This window comes from Temnothorax americanus, unplaced genomic scaffold (assembly GCF_048541705.1).
Source record: "Temnothorax americanus isolate GAGA-0224 unplaced genomic scaffold, ASM4854170v1 Scaffold1, whole genome shotgun sequence".
Lineage (NCBI taxonomy): Eukaryota > Metazoa > Arthropoda > Insecta > Hymenoptera > Formicidae > Temnothorax > Temnothorax americanus.
Genome location: NW_027509230.1, coordinates 1,883,332 through 1,904,453, shown reverse-complemented (window position 1 = coordinate 1,904,453; position 21,122 = coordinate 1,883,332). Strand labels below are relative to the sequence as shown.

Genomic DNA, 21,122 nt, shown 5'->3' with positions numbered 1-21,122 from the left:
TGCCAACTTTTTCTTACACAAGGTTACGCGCATTCAGTGATAGTGGTACCCGAATGATTTTTAGTACTAGCGGTGAATATCGGAACGCAGCTCATAAAGTCACGGTTTGGCGTGTCCGGACTGCCCAGTCAGCCTACCTCTATGGAACTCCATCCCAATCGCACTCATGTTGCCGAGAAGCTAGAGCAAGTCTCATTCTGACATCACTGCCTTTGGGGCCGTGGCACGTAGAAAAACTTAAGCGGTAAGACTTAAGCAGTAAGCAAATTGACCAATAGCTATCTTAAGTTTTCGAGAATTCTTGACAGAGTGATTGGCCAATTTGCTTACTGTTTAAGTCTTAGCGCTTAAGTTTATCTATGTGCCATGGGCCTTCCGCTTAAGTTCGTCAAGTGTGCGTAGGGGAGAATGTACGCGAGGCAAGGTCTCCCGAAACTCGAAATTAGAGAGGTCGACGTTACCCCCCCGCCATATATTAACCGCTAGATTTATGGACGGCGCGCTGTAAATAAGTTATAGAAGTTAATTCGGAATGAGTTAAGTTAGAATGAGAGTTATGAAAGTCGTGCAAGTCGTACAGCGCGCGATAGAGAGAAAGATATGGGAAAAACATTCCGCACTTTGATTTATTCTCGCACATGCGGGATAAATCGCTTTTTTTTTCTCCTCGCGCCGCGATCTTCGCCGTGCACCGCGCGAGCGCGGCGTGCACAAAAAAGAAACTTTTCTGCATAATAAAAGGCAAAACTGCTAATTGCAAAATTTGTTCCCTACGGGGGTTAATATTATATTTAATGCTGGTCACATCCTTCTAGTTTTTTATATTACATTCCAGTCGCGAAATTCAGCGCGAAAAGTGCAATGCGAGCGGTCGAGCGATCTGAAGGCCTTTTGAAGGGGCTTGAAAGGGCAATTTCGGACACACATGACGTGTTCTGCGCTGACGTAATTAAGAATAATTATGCAGCTCGACTCTCCGCGAAAAAGAGCGCTTTGTGTTACCGCGAGATAATAATGCCGTCGCGTGGCACGTTCCTTTCTGCCCCGGATTTTCCGTGCTTAAAGTCCCGGGTTCGCGTTTTTCGCGAACCGCCGTAGGTACTCTGTCGTGACAGCATCTAATAGCGTAAAATTAAATGGACAGGTAGAATGCGGGAAGATTGTATCGCGAGTTAAAAAGTATCGATCCCCCGCGCGGCGCGGCGCGGCGCGCGAAAGCGGGTAGGTACGCGCGCGTTTATGACCCGAGAGCCCCGAAAGGAGTTAACTGACCGAAAACGATTCTTTCAACCCTCGTGCGTTTTTTTTTTGTTCGCCGAATAGGGGCGAACTTGGGACACGTCGATCCGCCCAATTCGCATCCCTTTTCTCATATTTGTAATATGCCATTCTCGTCTCGTTCCTTTCATATATATAATACGTATATTTTAAAATACCGACCAATCTTACTCTATTTACGTTCAAGAGGAATGCCTCGGAAAGTTTTGATGTATTTTCTTCGTATCTCTCGGACAATTTCTTCTTTTTGTAGCGTCATTTGGTCCGCGAGGAACAAGAAATCTTACTTGTGTTACGCCGTAGATGTCTTTCTTAAAATGCGACGCGTTTCTGTAACGCGCACTATATACCGGCCAAAAGTGTTAAATCACTCTTGAGAAACTCGAGAAATACGGAAATGAGAAAACACAGATGCTATTTTCTACCTCTTTATCTCTCATCACAATTTTATTATATGAATATAGAGTGATTCCGCCCTTAACCATTTACATAATTTTGAAATTTCATAATCATGCGTCAAAAGTAGTGACCCTCAATGACGAATGCGAGTTGCTTTGCGTTCAACAAGAAATTACAGAGTCTACATTGTTCCAAGCGTGGTTGTTACTTCAAGTTATTATATGAAATTCCTGTCTGGGGTCTGTGCTAATTCCCAGTAACTTTCCTGTAGTAATTAACGCGATTATTAATGGGTGAATAAGCGTCCCGTGTGACGAGCTTCCAGGATGCGATATAGGGAAGGTATATACACATAAGCGTTTTGTGCAACTTCGTTACAACACGCCCTTTTGTTACGACACTCCCTTGGGCAGTCTTCGTCGTATACCCGTTAAACTTCTTGGAGTACTTGCCGCGTTGGCGGGCAAGGTGTACTCGCATAGGTATTCGCGTACGTATGCCGCGTATGTGTTGCTCACGTTTCATGCTCATGCGGAAGGGCCTTCGGGGATCGCGAGACTTATTTTCCTATTGCGCCGTCATGACGAGGAAGCGTGTCGCGGTGAAATTTTTATTTTCTTCGTACGAGCTTGCATCGCGCCATTTAAGAATTCGAGTAAGAAGAACGGAGAGAGAAATGTGCTCATTTCGCAGCGATATTTTCCTACCAACACAATTGTAGTCGCTTTTACGTATCGCAATCTATATCTAACATCTTTTTCTTATATTTCTGTCTACGTATCTATTCTATTTCTGCTGTTTTAGATCTCAACGATATATTTTTGAAACGATATATCTTTTTTTTTTACAATTTACTAGATGGACAGTGGACATATGAAGATAGATAGTTTAATTTAACACAAGTGTTACTTAACGTCGCTTTTGTGTACTTAGCGTTCATCTTCTAATGGCGCTATTTGTTATAAAGTCTGGAGAGTAAGCTTATTCAACAGAAACATGTCTCGTGGAAGACGCGTTTACTATTGTTCTTTTGTTATGAATAGTTGGAACGGTATTATAAGGATACTTGTGTATATTATATTCTCTCTTGATCAAAGAAGATTCTCTCTCTTTCTCTTGTTCGTATACTAGGATATATTAAATTAATTTCTGAATATGTACATGTGCAATAGAAAGATGATTGATGTTCGCTCGTTGCAGATCATTTCAAAATTCTCTGCAAAGTAATTAGATGACAATTGAATCGATCACTCTTTCGTATCGTGATTATACATATTTTCCAGATGATTGACGTTAGTAAAGAAGTATATTAAATTAAACTTGACATTGATTTGTATCTAAAACCTCGTTATTAAATTAAGAATTAAATAATTACTGCTTTATGTTATATTAAATTGTTATGTTATATGTCCTTTTTGAATATACACATATATATGTGTAAAATAAAAATGTATTTGGGAAATTGTGCAATGGAATTCAGTTGGCACTTCGGAAATTGTTGCCTCACGCGCGCGTACGTCATTGTATTGATTTTGACTTCTGTGCAACATATGTCTCTTTCAACAACATAGACCGCGCGCGATATATTATTTTAAATTTTGTGCTTTTTCTTTCTCTTTCTTTTTTTCTTTCTATATGGGTTGTAAATTATATTTCTAAAAGTACAGTGGTCGTATTTTCTACGATTGTCAGATTTATTCGAAGATTGAGATCGGAGAATTGGTATCGCGGCTGAAAGGTTTACGGAGCAACTCCATATAGTATATAAGGTTTATTTTGCATATAGCGCATCTAATCTTGCTTCGAACCTTTTTATTCTACGCCAAGAAGGTCTGATTTGTTGCTGCTGCGCACAAGGGCCATAAAGTATGCCAGAGAAGTGCTTTTAAACTTTTTTTTTTTTCAGTAAATCGCGGAACGAGAGCTCTCACAAAAGCACTACGGAAACTCCTTCCGCGTTGTACAAAATGGCGAAGTGTCAAGTTTTTTACCTCTAATTGAAATAAAAACAGATTTGGATTTTACTTCTTACTTAGCTTTAGTTAATGTGTCGTAGTAATTGTTATTATGCGATATTAGCGTGTACGTTATTAATTTAAATTATGGATTAGCCTTGCACTTGGAAAATAAATTTAGATATTTTTATACAAGATTAAAATTTTTCATAGACTTGATCAATGCCTGCGATGTTTTAAAAATATAAATAATTAAAAAAATTATTTATTAATAGGAATTGAAATAAAGCTTATATGAAATAATTTAAAGTTTATTTATTTAAATACTAAAGATAAAAATAAATTGCAATAATAACAATAAATGCTATTTATAGCGTCAATATACATGTATCTAATGATAGTAATATTATAGATGATAATCGAATTTCTATCAAAGAAAATGTATTTTTCAGATTGTAGAACGTAATCGTAGAATCTCATTGGGAGAAATTTAGACCGATAATTCTGCTTACTCGCGATTGTTCCATTATCGCCTACTGAATAGTAAGGAACTGTACTTATGAAGCACCGAGATATAGTTTCCTACGTGAAAATTTATCGGCGAACTTCGAGCTGTGCAAGCGGTTACCACTGTTAATTACAGGGAACCGAACTTCAGCCCCTTCTACAAAATACATTAGCATACCGAACGTTGAAAGAGAGGCGGAGTATATATAACCAAAGAACTCGCAGCAATGAAAATATCTTACAATGATATCTCTTTTTTATAATTACGCATTGTAAAATAAGGTGCACAATGATTCCTCTACGGTATAATACCTAATACATCTTGTCTATATCTTTATCGTGTCTATAAACGAACCACCAGAGAAGAGTAGTCTTTCAGCGGTAAGAGGCTTAAAGGCATCCATTAAGAGCCGGTTAGTCGAGACTGATAGGTACATAAACATAAATGTATTTACGTAAGATTATTATTCAAAGGATGCAGAGGCGACAGTAAATTAAGTCCGTAATTGGTTGAGGTCATTAATAAATCCTCTGAAGGCTCTTGGTAATTCAAAACGAGACGAATCAGAAACGGATAGAAACCATCGTGTATACGTAACAAGATAAATCTAAATTTGTAATAAGACTACGACATCATTTTGTTTTGTTTGGAGAGAGCAGTTGTTCTCTCATCGGGCAATCGGGATATTTTAAAAAGATTTGAAGTGGCATATTTTTTAGCGAAAAAGGCACGTTATCTCGTCGCTTCATCTAAAGTGCTCCGCTTTAAGCCACAAATCATCTTTATTATTATAACGGCAGATAAGCGTACAATATACCGCTCTTAATGCGCGGTGAAACGGCAGGCATGGCAATTATAGTAGTTTTGAATAGGGAAATGGTTAATACATGTCTCGTTGATACGCATATAATCGGAGAACAAGCTGCGTTCAGGGATCTGCATGAATGGGCGTGGCATAATTAAACAATAAATAATAATTCAACAATAAACTTGTCGCTAGCTGTGGTCGTCAATCCGTATAATGATAATTATACGGATGAATATGTACTTCTAAGCAATTAATAAATTTGTTTTGCCTGATGACAATTTACGTTTTTGATATTTAATTTTAAGGTTTTCGCGGGATTGATCGAACCACATGAATTAGCACGGCACGTGTTAATCTTGCAGTTTCAAAATAGTTAATTAGATGATGTAAATCAATCGCAATACGATTAAGAACTAAAAGGTCAATATATCACGGCTTGTTTTGACCTAAAATCGTATCGCGCGTCAATCGTTTGTTCCTTTGTCAGCTTATCGGTTTCTAATTAAAGACATTGAGAAGCTGGTAGATTGTTTAAAAATGGATACAACCCGCAAACGGATGCTCGCTAATTAATCAAGTAAAGAACCTATAAAAGACTATAATAATCTGCAGTCTGCAGTCTCCAGTAATTATTTCTAATTAAATCTTTATGTACATGTTCCTTCAATCCGGCGTTTATTCCATCCGGTATTTGTTTCCGCGCTCAACAAAAAGCGCGAGGTAGATAAACGGAAATATTATCCTTCGCTGAACTGAACTATTCACTAATTACTTATCGCTAAATTAAGCACGATGCAACACCATTGGATTATATTCAAATTGAAAATCTATTCAGTGCGTTGTTTATGTAAACGATTATTGTTACTATTATTACTATAATTATTGCGCTATTATTATCGCCACAATTCACCGGTTATCAATCCGCTATTAGAGAATTATTAGATTTCAGAATTATGTTCCATAATTATTGCACCACTTTTCAAAACTCTGATGTATCGTGACGTAGTCGATCGCTTTTTAAATAGGACGCTTGCCAAGTCAGCAATGGAGGCCCCACAAGATTATAATAATTGCCCCATTATTCATTCTATATAGCATACACGCTATAACGTGCGATCTATTTTTCTTCTGTTCATGTCCTATATGCGTGCGTAACTTCCCTCGTTAAAAAAAATGCTGGCTATATTACACGTTTCCTCGAGGCGAACGCGAAATGCCAGTCCCTATATGATGCACAGTTGCCTGCGATGTAAAATTGCCACTGGAAAAAGCACCGAACACAACGCCTCTTCGCCTATTATTTATTCTTTCGCTTTTCCGAACAGACGGGTTTTGTCGCAGTATACGCAGTTCAGGGAGCGATCTAAAAGAAAGAGAGACATAGCCCGATGTCAAGTCGCGGGTCAAGTGGGTAATCGGTTCTGGTTCGCTTCAAATCCTCCGTCAGAGAAATTGAGATTCTCTCGAGGAACGAGCATGCCGCTCGTTCGGAAGGTCGAAGGGCCGTAGATCGAGATTTTCGCAGCAAACAGCTTCTTCGTTTCCATGCACGTCGAGAAAACACGGTTCTTACATTACATCAATCGTCCAGGAGCGTTATACTATGTCTTGCTGAAAATATTGTCACTAATATTCATGTCGTGTCGTGAAATATTGAATCGATATTACCTGTGAATAAATACATATATGCGTGAAATTTGTTAGCTGAACAACAATGCCACGTATACGAAGCTTGTTATTTTAATAATAATAGCTGAATCAGTGATAAAACGACTCATATTGTAATTAATATTTTATATTAAATGAGCCAAAAAGTTAGTCGAGACAGAGTGAGTTTGATGTAAATAATAAATAAAATGGATAATATAAAACCGACGGTATGTGCGAATATTTTCACTTTTTGTGTACAATTATTTTGCGTAGGCGTGCAGGTCATATATATGGTTATCTCTTTTTACGACGTAACCGTTTAGTTTTTTAACAAAATTAAGCTCTTAATCAAATTAAATGCGAGATAAAACTGTCAGGAATAGTCTTCTTCATTAATCGTTTAACGAAACATTTTACAACTCGTACGAAAAAAAGGAGGGGAGCATTCGCTTTTTATTGAGCCTCGTATTTATCCGCGTTTAAAGAGTATCGTTTTTATGTTATCGCTCGACTTACTTTTACATCTGTATCGCTTACAGTGTATGTACTTATCATTTGGTATATTTGCGTTTCAATATTTGAGAACTCCATCTTTTCCGTACAAAATTTCTATTAGCCCGCTTGCTAGGTTGAAACAGGGTAAATTGGAGGGAAGTGAAAGAGAGAGAGAGAGAGAGAGGGGGGGAAGGAGCAGACAGAAAGATAGAACAAGAGGCGGTGAAGACATTAATATCTCCGTGACCTGTTCTTCGTGATCGATTGCTAAACGGAGAGCGGGATAAAGAGATGTTTCGCGCGCGGCTTTCCTTCCTCTTTCCGTCAGAACGTTGTTATCAGCGAGCAAGTATAATTAATTTGAAAACTCTGCTTTTCGGATCCTCTGCGGCATGCCGATCGATGCCACATCGGGAGAATCGAGGGTTCGTTATTTTAATATAGTATCTACGTGTCATAAAGGAATACGGCTCACGCGTGAGAACGGAGGGAGATTCGCTGTCTTTGCGCCACATTACCGCAAAGTTATTTTCCACGCGAAGTTCATGATCATGTGAACGTGGAGTGATCATCGTACACGAGGCCATTGATTGAACTTTTTTTTTATCTCTCTTCTTCGTATTCTTTTTTTTCCGCCAAGTGTGTGACTTCATCTCGGTTATCGCTCGAAGATAAATTCGCCTGAGAAAAGTAAAGTGGCGAGATAACGAAATTACTCACCCTGCTTATTTGACGTATCTATTAGCTGTACCAGTATGTTATGTTATTATTATTATTATTATTGTTGAGATAGATAAATGCTGACATCTAATTTTATTCTTATTAAAGATTCTTTGAAATTTTGAGGTTTTCACACGTTTGAAAGATACGATTTATGTATGTCTCGTTCTGGTGAAACTTCTTATGCAAATTGGAGTTTCTCGCGCTAAGAACGTTATCGTCTCGAGGTTTTACATATGTATATATTTCTGCAGGTTTGATCACATTTTTCTATAAATAGATCCGGAACAACCTTTTTACATATTTTGTTAAATATTATAAATCCTATATTTGTATATTATCTTCGATGCTTGCATGGATACGACAACATGAGAGATGTGTGTGTGTGTGCACGTTTCTCAGATATTGTCTTCATAAAAAGTTTATCTATTTTCCTTTTTAAACGTGTGTACTTTTTCTTTTGGAATATCTTCTAAGAGGATAAGGAAACGCATCTCCTTCTCTTATATGCATTATCTCGCAGCACTTTACATAACTGAAAGGCGGATTTCTAGCATTCTTTTGTGCCATTTTATTTCCATTTCACGTGATCCAAAGTTTTCACTATGGATGACTATTCATTTTGTATCTTTTAGAGCAAGTTTGGCATTTTGTGGCAGTGAGTAATGTTTTTAAATATTGTACATTTTGTTCATATCTGTTATTGACTATGGGAGAAGTAGGAAAAGTTTCTTTCCATTTTCTATCCCATCTGCTGTTTTGATACAGCGAATGGTGGTAAGAGACATTACATATTTATACGATGACATTTTTAGCTCGAGGTTTTCGAGTATAAAAGTTTGGAGTATAAACGTTTTTATGAAGCAGATTGCATCGTTATAATACGCCACAATTGCACCATTAGTCAAGCGTAAAAGTGTCTTTTGATAGTTTGGAAGTTTTCCAAAACTACAGAGAAAAAATGTATATTCTTATCTTTTTCCCGAAGTGCATTATCCGACTCACAAAAACTATGTCGCATAATTGCAAGAAACTTTAACTCGCATTCAATTAACGAATACATTAACAAACTATATAATATAATGTAGAAAGCTGTTTGGAATAAAACTTTCGTAAGAAATGAAACACATAATACGTCTTATATATATTAGTCATTATAAAATATATATAACGCGCGGAAGATATGTGAAAGAAAGAAGCACGATTTTGAACGTGATGAACATGAGAAGTCTTAGGCCGCAGTGCGCCAGCGATCTGGATGAAATAAGCTCGGGGATTTAATAAATCGCTATCTCGTTTTAGATTATAATTTCATCTATACGACAAAAGAACTCAACCTTAAGATAATTCCAAGCAACGTTTTTGTGCAGTCTCATCATACTTATCATTATTGTATGAATAGATGTCCTTAGACGCATACATGCTGTATATATTGCATAATCAACTCTATTGTAAATGGTGCATCGTATAGCGAATTCTCTGTACCACAACGTTACTCAGCTGATACAAACATAATAAGGGCAATTGCTGTTCGTCTCCGTGGTACAAGTTGGTTCAGCCTGTCACCCTATATATCCTGTTTCATCATAGGTCCAACTTCCCCGTATTGCATTATGCGCACTTATGTTGCAGGCGGGCAAACTTATACTCCCCCATCCAATCTCCACCATGTAAGTTTGGCCGCCGCCGCCGAGATTGTTCGTGAGTTTGCGAGCCGGTCGTCAGGGAAAACCGCCCTTGGGTTATTCGCCGACCTCCGTCGGCGTACGTAGGAAAGGAGGAGGCGTCTCTGTCGGTGGCGTCGCGTCGCGTCGCGTCGCGTTGCGTCCCGTCGCCTCGCCGCGTCGCTTCGGTCCGGAGGGAAATCCGTCAGCCAGTCGCCGATCCGGATTCTAATGATTGATGCTACGTTCCGTCGGAAAGCGTCAGGCACAAGGCGGTAAAGTTACTTTGACCGACAAGAAAGAAAGAGAAAAAGAGAGGAAAAAGAAAGAGAGAGAGAGGGGGGAGGGAGCGAGAGAGACATTTACGGAGGTATTCCCCGTTTCCATTGCGAATTGAAACTCATCGCCGGTCGAAACGCCCGATCGCGAGCGACGACTCGTAAAGACGTCTCGCGCGTTCACTCGAGGGAGTTATCCCGTCGAGGAGCGTGTCGCGAATGCACGTCGTAAATCATTTATCATCCGCGGTATTGCCGCGAGCGACTTGCAAAATTTTTATTCGCGCAAATCGAATATTTGCCGCGCCCCGCGGAGATTTATAGTTGCGGATCTGCCACGTGCCGTGAGCCGTGATGTGTCGCTTGACCCAATTTTCACCTGCTGATAGGTAAGAGTACAGCTTAAGTCTTTCCGGATTATCACGGAGATTCGAGCGACAGCTCCAGATTTCGCAGATATTAATTGAAAGCTTAACGGCGGATTAACTAATTGCGCGCCGATGCGAATGGTCGGTAGCAGTTCGTGATTGACAATAGTCTGTCGTGATAGTTGCATTACAGATTGCAGAATATGCAACGTGGAACTGATTCTACACATAGGAAACTTCAGAACACCTAGATTTCCTCTCTGTTGTCCATATTAGATTTCTCCCAACCATCACTCGAGATTAAGTTTTCTTATTAAAAATAACGAAATATTGATAGCCTTCGTGTTATTAGCGATTAAATATTTAGAAGTTGTGAAAATTTTAATAAAAACTTTCTCGTCAAACTATTTTAGGAATATTTTTTTCTTATATCTTTATCATTTTCATAATATTATTTTCATTCATATAATTTTGCAAAAACAGAAAAATTATGAGGTGAAGATAATTTGAATAATATACGTGTAGTTAATTATGGTTTTCTTTAAAATCAAGACTTATTGAATTTCCAACTGACCAGTTTTAACTTCGATTTTTACGAAGCATTAATTTTTGAACTCCCCGAGTTTTCTCCTGCGACTGCATATCTCAATAAAGAAAAACTTATGGTAATTTTTTAGCGAAATCCTGGAGTAATCCGTTTTCAATTAACGCGCTGGGTTACACGTGGGAATTCCACATAAATAACGAATCAAGTGAGAATATTTGAATCCGAAAATCGATCGTATGGAGTCGAGGCCGGGTTGATACGACGACCACTATATAGTATATCCAAAAAGAAAGGAGTCGCTGCGCGCTTTATATTGAAGCAACTGAAATGTAAATCGTGTAGTGCACATGTTCGATATCGCATCGGTGCTCGAAGTTAATGTTGATTTTAACTCGTCGGGAGGGTCAAATCGCAAATATCATCGATCGCTCTCTTGCGGCTATTGACGGTCAGCGCCGCGCCAGTATGCGAATGCTTGGCGATTTTAACAAGCCCGCTGACGAACTTCGCGCATTAATTGCACGGAAGGTATTAAAAACTGGCTATAAAAAGTTTTAACATAACGCGTTTCCAAAAGAGCGCGCTTGCGAATTGGAACGGAATGAAATTGGAACATATTAAAACAATTTTGATATGCATGGCATATATACGGATTTTCATTATTTTCAATACCGTTGAATTAAATAACTTTCCCAGATATCATTATTACGTACGTCAGTTGTTGGGTTTCTGAAAAGGTTCAAAAAAGTATTTTTATGCAGATATTATTTAAATGTTCGTTAAATAAAAATATTATTTTACATTTGCTTCATACTTCAATCAAGGTTTACACTTTCAAGTGTACAATATAAAATGAAATATGAAGGGAAAATGGTAAAGCTATTAAAATGGCAAACGAATAACCGTCGATTCCTGGTGAAAGATTGCTTTAATTTTCATGATTATGTGGGAATTTAATTTTCGGTAATGATTATGTGGAAATGAAAATGTATAAATTGAAAAATATTTCCTTAAAAAGATTCAATTATACTATTATACTATTATATCAGAAGATTTCTGAATTAGTGTTACACAAACCACCAATTCAGAGATGTAGTAAAATAAAGAAAGGGTAATTTTTTGTAAAAAAAATAAATCTAAAATGTAAAATTACATTTTTTATGCATGTTATAAAACTTTATTTTTGACAAAAGTAACTTCGAAAATTAGAAGGTTAATTAAATTAATATTTTTGCAATTATAATGCAATTAGTGTTTATTATCGCATTTTTAAATACCTATATATTTTGATAGTTATACTAGTGATATTATCGAGACAAATTCAATGACGTTTAAAAAAGAATGCAATGACATTATTTATCTTCCAATTTTCGAACACAATTTTTTTCAAAAATGAAGCTTTACGCGACAGTCTTATTCTATTAATTTTTTTTATTAAAATTGTTTACTTTTTAGTTGTATACTATGAATTCAGAGACTGTAATATACGAGCGCATCTATTATAAATTCAGTAATCAATTATTGGTTCAATTTACCCTGACGAAAAGTATCGTTCGTGTTTCTTTGTGATTCACGTTGACGTAAGTCAACGATCGCGTCGCGTCGATGAAAACTAAATGGTTCACACTATTATCGCGCACAACGAGGGAGCATCCTTCAAGCCCGTAGCGCAAAATAAGCAATTGTAACGAGGTCGAAGCGAACCTTGTAAGAGCAATCAAATTACTAGTTTCCCAAAGTGCAAGAACGCCGGGCGACATCTGGCTCGAAATGCCGCGCCCGTTATGACCTCAGCCTTGGCCCTCCTGCAGCTTCGTATTTTGATTCGGCGGTCGATGCTTTTCATTTGCGCGACGTCGAAATAAGCAATGGTATTCCTTCGAACGACAAAGTAATCTTTATTAGTTGCTTCGAACATCGATATTCTCATCGATTTGCTGTTTCGAAACGCCGCTCCTTAATCACCGACGCTAGGCTTGTGACTCCGTCAATTTAGTTAATGGATCGAAATTGTTGCTTGAAGAAGTTCTCAAAGAGAAAAAGCTCACATACGTAATTTATAAATTTTTTGTATTTTTTATGACTATCGCAAAAGCGATGGGAATTATATTTTGGAAAGTTTCTATTTTAATTATATATAATTACTGGCATATATTAAAAATTGTTTAGTAATATTTAAGTTTAAATTTTAATTTAATTTTATTTAAATCAATGTTATTAAATTTTAATTTTAATTTTACTTGTCTATTTTATTATAAACATTGAATTTTTTTAAAGATTTTGATTAAAAAATGTCAGAGGCATTCGATACCAGATTCTGAATTGTTATATTAAAGAAGATTCCATTTCTTTATTAATTTTTTTATAAATGTTGTACGTTATTGGCCGTCGCCAATTTTCAATTAAAGGCGAAATTTTAATTATCTATCTAAAAACGCGCATTTAGATGTGTACTGACAGTGAATTTCTCAATTTTCACGTCACAGAAGTAAACAATATTACCTCGTATCTCAAGGTAGACTTAACTTGCTGGAATTGCATTTTCCACAATGTGTAACATGTTACAGCGTAGTCACATAATCCCATGAAATCGACGTGAGTAAACAGACGAGGTGCCATAGTTTGCAAAAATATTGAATATTGATTCTAATTTGTAAAGCAAATTAGCAGAAATAACACAGAGACCGCTGCACATGTGGACTTTTCGAAAGGTTAGTTTTTATAGCAACCTCATTGATTGATCGTTTACATATCTCCCGATGGCAAATTAACGTTTTTCGTACGCAAGGCTGCTGTTGACACTGAAATCTACGCCGTAGATTTCTGCAAGTTGTCTCATCTCGTAAGAGATTCAGTTACAAAAAATTTAACGAAGATGATAAAAATTAAATTTTTTATTATTTTTTAATATTATTAGTACAATATTTTATTTTTGACGTAATTTTATTATGAGTTTAAAAAAATTATTATTTCTTCGACAATCTTATCGAAAGCTTGATTGCTATTATCGTTATTACTGGAATGAAGAGAGTGCTAGCTTCATCAGATTTTTAAGTCTCATGCTTTTTTCTTATTGGCAAAAGATCGCGTGTCCTCATATATGAAAGCCACAATCTTTGTATCCAGAATGTCACGCGAACGTCGTTCTTCGGCAGTTCTCATCATACATATAGACTGTCTCATTTATAGTCTGCCCTTCTCGGCAGAGATCACCGCATGTAAGCCAGGGTTGTACGAAAATTTGACGACTTAGTGCATTATGTAGAAGCCCGTCACATGGGCCTACCTTGTGGCAGACCCGACGAACGCTGCGTGGTGTACGATAAGAGAAATACAGCGAGATTGCCGGTTGCGAAAGTGCCGGGCCGACGTTGATAGCGGACCTGGTGTCGCCGTCGCGAATAATTGCTTTCGGGCTTATCGCGCGGTGACGGTTGCTGTACGATGTAAAAACGCGGCTTTCGCATTCGGCGTGTGTCCGGGTGTGCGGTTGATTGATGTTCAACCTTTTCGATGTTTTCTCTGTACAAAGAATTACCGCGTTACCCAACTTGTCGGTGGGATGTAGGATTTAATCGGCATAAAAGAAAGGTCTATAAATTATTCGTTCTTTTCGGATGTTTTTCTTTCTTAAGACGCCTGAGCCCTCTACTTTGTATTATCTGTGTAAGCTAAAGTAGGATTAAGTGAGGGAGAATACAAATGATATAGAATAAAATCGCCTAGCGTTAAAAGAAATATGAGATGGCTATTGCGCAAATGGAAGGCTATCAAAGACATCGAGAAACCATTTTGATTAGTTAATCAATATTCAGAATATCGATTAATTGTGATGAGACTAAGCTGTGCAAAATAAGTATTGTAATTTATACAGTCACTTACCTCAAAAAACATTAATTTGTAAAAAAAAATATTAATCTAATATGTATTTATATAAGAAAAAGAGATTAATATTCTTATCTGATTAAAAAAAGTCATAAATTTATGAAATTGAAAAAATTTCAGTAGGCTATAAATTGTCGCAACAAGAAAACTCACCGGTGCTCGTAGGTTTAAATTCAGCCGGTTCGCTAAGTAGCTAGGGATCACGGGCATATATGTTGTTGCCCGGCGACTTTTTCCCGTATTTCCTGGTAAGTAGGTTCTTCGGCTGCGTCGAGTGTAATCTAAATCGGCATCAGACCGGATGTGATTTCTGCCCGCGTGTAGATCCGGTAGCTTAAAATCCCCTGGTGCGCAAACGGTGTTGCGAGCCCACGGCACTTGACAAATCATTATTAAGAAAAAGAAGAAAAGATCGCGGTGGAAAGCCAGAAAACCTACGAGTGAAAAGTTCGCTAAAACCGCGACGATATTTTCGTTAAGTCGCTGGCCAATGAATTTTCTGTTTAAAGTCGACGGGACGCCTGATTTACGGGTTACGGTGGTGATGAAAGGTCTGCTTTATAAGAATTACAGGTGTATGTCAATTTATAAGAATGTGTGTTTTTTGAAGTCTCAAGATAATATTTTTCATTATTTTTACATCGCAATTCTTTTCTATTTTCTATACGATCGTGAGATACAGATACGTTGTATATTTGTTCAAATGCGTTACTTTCCTATTCATTGCAATCTAATTAATTAAGCCGATTATATGTATTTACTCGTTACAGTTCAATTCATTTTGAAGCTTGATTAAACAATAAAGTATATATTGATGCTAGAATTTGCCGGTTTATTACAATGTAGGCGAGAATCGCATATATTATTATAATTGCATTAAAATGAGATAACGTAGAAGTTATGCACCATGTATAGGTACAATATTTATAATACAATAATAATTAGGTTATAGCGGTACCGGTTCATTTATTTATATGATATTACATATTGTGCAGTGCTGCAAACTCTATATATAAATAGTTTGCTCTACGCTTACATTTGGAATAGCTTGTTAATTAATATTGCGATCAATACACTCCAGATGGAATGAGGATTTCGATCTTGCAACAGGAGGAATATAATCTCGAATTCTTGAAGTGTCATCAGATTTTTCCTTAGATGTTATCTGTCATCGTTCAATCAGTATTTTCCAATTTTCAATAAATATTTCAAAAGATATTTTAGTAATTCACATTTTAAACTACCTCACAGCTGAGCAGCTATTATACTTTTATTTTATATTTACTGCTGTTATTTCTTCTTTTTTTCCTTCCTGCTGTGATAAACAGGATAGGATTAGTATCCGCTTCGATATTAAAATCCTCTTCTAGATATATTATTTTAAATATTTGAGATACCTTGTCAAGATACCTAAATTCTCGATATTTAAATTCGCCGGCCTTTCGCCGGCATTTAGTGACTCGTCGATCTTCGATATCCAATAGTTTGATAATTTTGAAATTTTTATTTTGTTCTAAATTTCCGTACTTTTAGTTGAAAAGGTTAATAGCTAAAAACTTTTGATAAAAACTTAGTTATGGATTTATTCTACATTATAAAATAGACATGGCTTGTAATAAGAAAATATGGTTACGTAACTGAACGTGAGATCGGACTGACGGTAATATATTCGACCGAATTCAGCGCGCAGGTGATTTCATTCAACAGACGTGGACCGAGATGAGGATCAAACGAGAGATACTAATGCACACGAAGGATTTTCCGTTAGTTCGCACGACTCAAAGGGAACCCTCGTTTACTTCGGGCTCTATTCGGGTATACCGTACTCCTTTATCGAGCAACGGAAACATTTCGATTGAACGATATGTACGCTCTGAAATTACGTGAGCACAAAGTAGAGGCGAGAGGGATATTTTTCGTCGTGATGCTTATAAGTTCGCTTTCATTAAAATCTCACCGCCACCGGTTGGTCGCTTCCGCGGAACTGTGTACATTTATTCTCGAGATGCGATAGAGCGGTGCTTGACCCAATTTTGATTCTTTTTATTTGAACGGTTCGTCAATTATGAATACCATTTTCTCCAGGTGATTCCCCTTCCCTTCTCCCTATGTTTTTCCCTCGCGCTTTCGCGTATCGCGCTGAAAGAGGAACTTCAGTCTGCTCTTCAGTTAACGCCCTGTCATCGTTATTTATTGTACGGACTGTCGTTGGACACAAAAGCGGCTTATAAATACGCACACAATTAAAAGAGAACCGATTTTATACGGCCGTGCGTTCGATTGAGCTGTATACATTCCCTTGTTTCAGCCTGTTACTCCGTAAATTGGATGTCACGTTGTTTGCAGATATTAGCTCTTGTTATCATTATAAAATTACCTGCGACGGAAAATCAGCGATAACGTGATCACGTTCTCGAATATATCGATTCGGCGTTGAGTGGGGGAGGAAAGGAAGATTGATTAAAAATAATCTACTCCCATAAGTTTGCTCGATATCATCTGCTGACCGTTTTCTTATTGAACTCTTTTCAGAAAATGACGGCAATAAATTTTTAAGCGGACATCGCCTTTCTTAGGATTTAGCGACTTTCTATCATATAGAGGATTCATTATTTTTTACATCCGATTTTTATTGTAGGAAACTAATGTCCGGCTTTTTTAAAAAGCGGCAAATATAACTCTTGGTTATAAGATGAATATGTTTATCATACTTTTTTATCTAATAATGAAAATAAAAGGAGATTACTAATTTAACTACATAGAGAACTAATTATTTGTATTTAAAAGGAAAAAAACATTTATTTATCGACAAATTTATTATTTGCTGCCAAAGAAATTGCACAGAAATATAAAGATAATCTCTTTTTATGTACATATTAGATTTACAAAACAAAAAATGTTTATTTGAGAGGTCAAAAGAAGAAAAATTATTAAAATTATTTAAAAAATTATAAGAAAATTGACTTTATACTGACTTATATTAATTTTTTAGTTAATACAAATAAATTTGAAATAAAGAGCTATTTCTTGAGTGTGACATGTTTCAATCAGTAATATCTGGTCATTACTTATGCCGTCTGCGTTTTAGTGAGTTATATTATATATATATATATATATATATATATATATATATAATATAACTCACTAAAACACACGCAGACGGGCGTATCGCGCTGCGGCGATATATACATATATATATATATATATATATATATATATCGCCGCTCATAAAGTTTAATCCCCCCTGAAGAGTTTCTTCTCGACAAAAGCAATCAAGTTAATCGCAATAATCTCAAGTATTTTCTGGCGCATTGAACATGTATCTGTTTCAGAATAGGATTGATTTCGCCGGTTTTTCCTTCACCACGAGGCGGAAGGGACGGTTTATCGCTCCGCCGGATTTGCGATGACGTATGCGCCTCGCCGTGTAACGATCGTCGTGAATCCCGTGGAGCAGCAGGACTCGGGATTCGTTTGATCAGCGATATCGAATTTCTCGCAGTATTATCCATTACATACATGTGCAATGCATACATCTCGGGAATTCGGGAAATGGTGGACAATGCGCAGGACAATCCCTGTCTCGCTCCCGGCACAGGGCTTTTATTACTTAACTGCACATCCGCTTTAAATGACACCAGCTGCGCACCATAATAATAATACGCGCGCGATTTTTCGGCGGATGGTTTCCGGCCCGATGTAATTAATCCACTCGACATCAGCGGCAATGAGAACTGCGCCATTATATGATGTGTTTACAGCTGGCAACGTCCTACCATAATACACGATGCACACATATATCGGGATCGTTGAATAACTTCGTGCTTCGCATTAGTACGTATCAGATAATTATTACTTAGTGGCTATAGGAAGCGCCGGGCTTTCATTCCGCGGATTGAGGAGAACGAGCTTTTATCTCTCCATCCGCGTATCTTCGGAAGTAATGAATATATGCAGCATTGCGCGCATTGCGTCGATATCTCGCCGAATTGTATTCGAGAGAGAAACGACTCGGCTATATAGCATTATAGATCCATCGATCAGTACCCGATGCGCCCGAGGCAGTCAACTTTTTAATGACACGTCAATCTCCGCGCGCGGGATAAGGAGGATAAATGTTGTCGACTTGAGCGACAGACAATCTTAATAGAGCGGTGCTCCCCGAACGGGTGTCTTCCGTGCCGCTTAAGATCTCGTAAAGCAAGAACAGGCGCATTTCCGAAATGACTAAATTCAACTGACAGCTTGCAACGTTAACGGTCTAGCACGTAGTAAAAGGATCTGGGAGAGTCGCAACAAGGAAGAAAAAAAAAAGAAGGAACTTGAAAGCGTAAACTGTGCGGCAACGCCTTTCTCGATGGTGAAAAATATTGTTTTCATTTCGCTGACTTCAAAAGCGACGCGACTGTCGCAGGTGGATGGATGCGATGTAATTATAAGAATGCTATTATAACCCAGATCGACAGGGAAAAATAATGGCGCTAATTTCTCTCTCCGCGATTTATTAAGACGTTTTATTTGAAGAAGGAAGTTAGTTCCACGGGCAATTAAGAAAACTCCACGGTTGATGACCTCGGCGCGGGGTAATTGCAATAATTTCGCTGAAACGGCAGGGCCGAAAATTCAAATTGAAAGTTCCGGGAACTTTTAATTCCAGTATGCCCGCATGTTCTTCTCAACCAGAAAGAAACTGCGATTCACCGTTCGTTGTGTAAAAATCATGCAATAATTTCTTTCGCATACATTTTTTGCCAATAAATGTTTGCTTACAAAATTGAATTAAAATGGAAACTGCGAGAGGGTTTACTTGAGAGAAAGCAAGGCATGTTATATTTCTTGAAACGCCAGCATTTGTTAAATCGCCATGTTAATCCTACTCTAAGGCGAAAGGATTTGCATACATATAATAAGTGCCGAGATTGTTCCGAATAATGAAATATGTAACTCTTTTTCACTATCTGACATGCAGTTAGTCTTTCGTTATTGCGTATTTCTTTTAAATAAAATATGAGTTGTATTAAAATTGGATATATATATCTATTAATATATGTATATTAATAAATAACATGTTTATACATATTAATAAATATAACATGTGCAATTAAATAAAAATATAAATGAAAAAAATAATTTTTGAAAAATATTTATTTAAAATAAAATGATGTATATATATATATATATATATATATCTGTTTTTCTTTTTAAATTATATATAATAAAAGACATATAAAAATAACAAGAAAAAGAGCAAATTAGTAAAAAATCACTCGTTACATATAGAAATGTTGATAAATAAAATGGATAATCATGCACGGGAGATTTGATTTTATCGCACTTTCAACGCGGTGAATTAAATAATGCAAAATGTGCCGACGGAACCGAGATGTATAAATCCAGTAACGCGTATTTGCGTTTCGGAGAGAATTTATCGTAAATCCCAAATGTAATGCCTGCTATTAAACGGAATTCATTTTCTCAAAATTGACACTCGAAATTGTAATTGTACATATAATTTCTCTCTGTTCGTATCGGAAAATTACGACTCTCTGCTAATCTACACGTATTTACAAATGCATCGTAGGTCGATAATATAATTTGGCTGGTAAAACGAATTATCTCGCGATTATTAATTATTATATTACATTACGACCATCGTGGCGATCGGCAAACGCCAAGTTTTATTGCGGTAATAAATTTTACCGCGTAAAAAAATGTTCCCAATCGCGTAATATCGATAAAAATAAGAAACCGGAACTCTGTCGATAACTATTTCTAGTAGAGTAAACGAATCAAGAGACATCACTTCCTTTCGATGTTGCAAGATGGCGGCATATGCTTTATGTTGCATTTCCGAATGCGGGTTTGACCGCATAAGCTTACATATATAGCAGAGAGATCAATCAGTCGTATTTATAAAATACAGAACGGTACGGCATTTTTTATTTCAGACTTGTGATTGGTTGATTTTTCCATGCATGTGTGTTTTGCAGAGCTAAGTACATTCTATAGGTTTGCGTTTTTTTTTAAGACTGCGGATTCGACATAAGTTTTAAGATAAATAAGTTTTACGTAAGAAATGTATAAGACGTTAAATGGAAAGGAACTTTGTTGAAAAAATATTTTAGTAATATTTAAAATTATTAATTATTATGTTTAATTATGTTTAATTAGTCTATTTTATATTTTATCTGATAATTGAAATAAATTTTTAGATGTATATATTAAATATATATTAATTTGAAAAAGGTTAAATCTTCATCGTTTTTTCATTAATGCCAAATAAAGGATTTAATGTTGAAAAACTTTTGGATTCGTGGTCTTTAGGCGTTTAATCGCAGCAAGTGAATTGTTTATTATGTTTGCGGTGCATATTGAACTTGTGAAAATTGTTTGCACTATATACTTCACGTTGTATTAAATTCGAAATATCGTTTTCAATGGGAGTTTTAAAATATTTTCTAGATAGGACAATTTAATCACTTTTCTATGTAAAAAAAAAAAAAAGAAAATGTTGGACAGAACGACCGCGTTGTTCGATTCAATTCGTACTAATTGCATTTTTTTAAT

General features: G+C 36.6%; 1 protein-coding gene across 3 annotated transcripts in view; it reads left to right on the top strand.

The window, feature by feature from the left end:
• The window catches only part of Syt7 (Synaptotagmin 7), a 174,167-nt gene that overhangs the window by 30,464 nt on the left and 122,581 nt on the right, over nt 1-21,122 (top strand). The window lies entirely within an intron of this gene.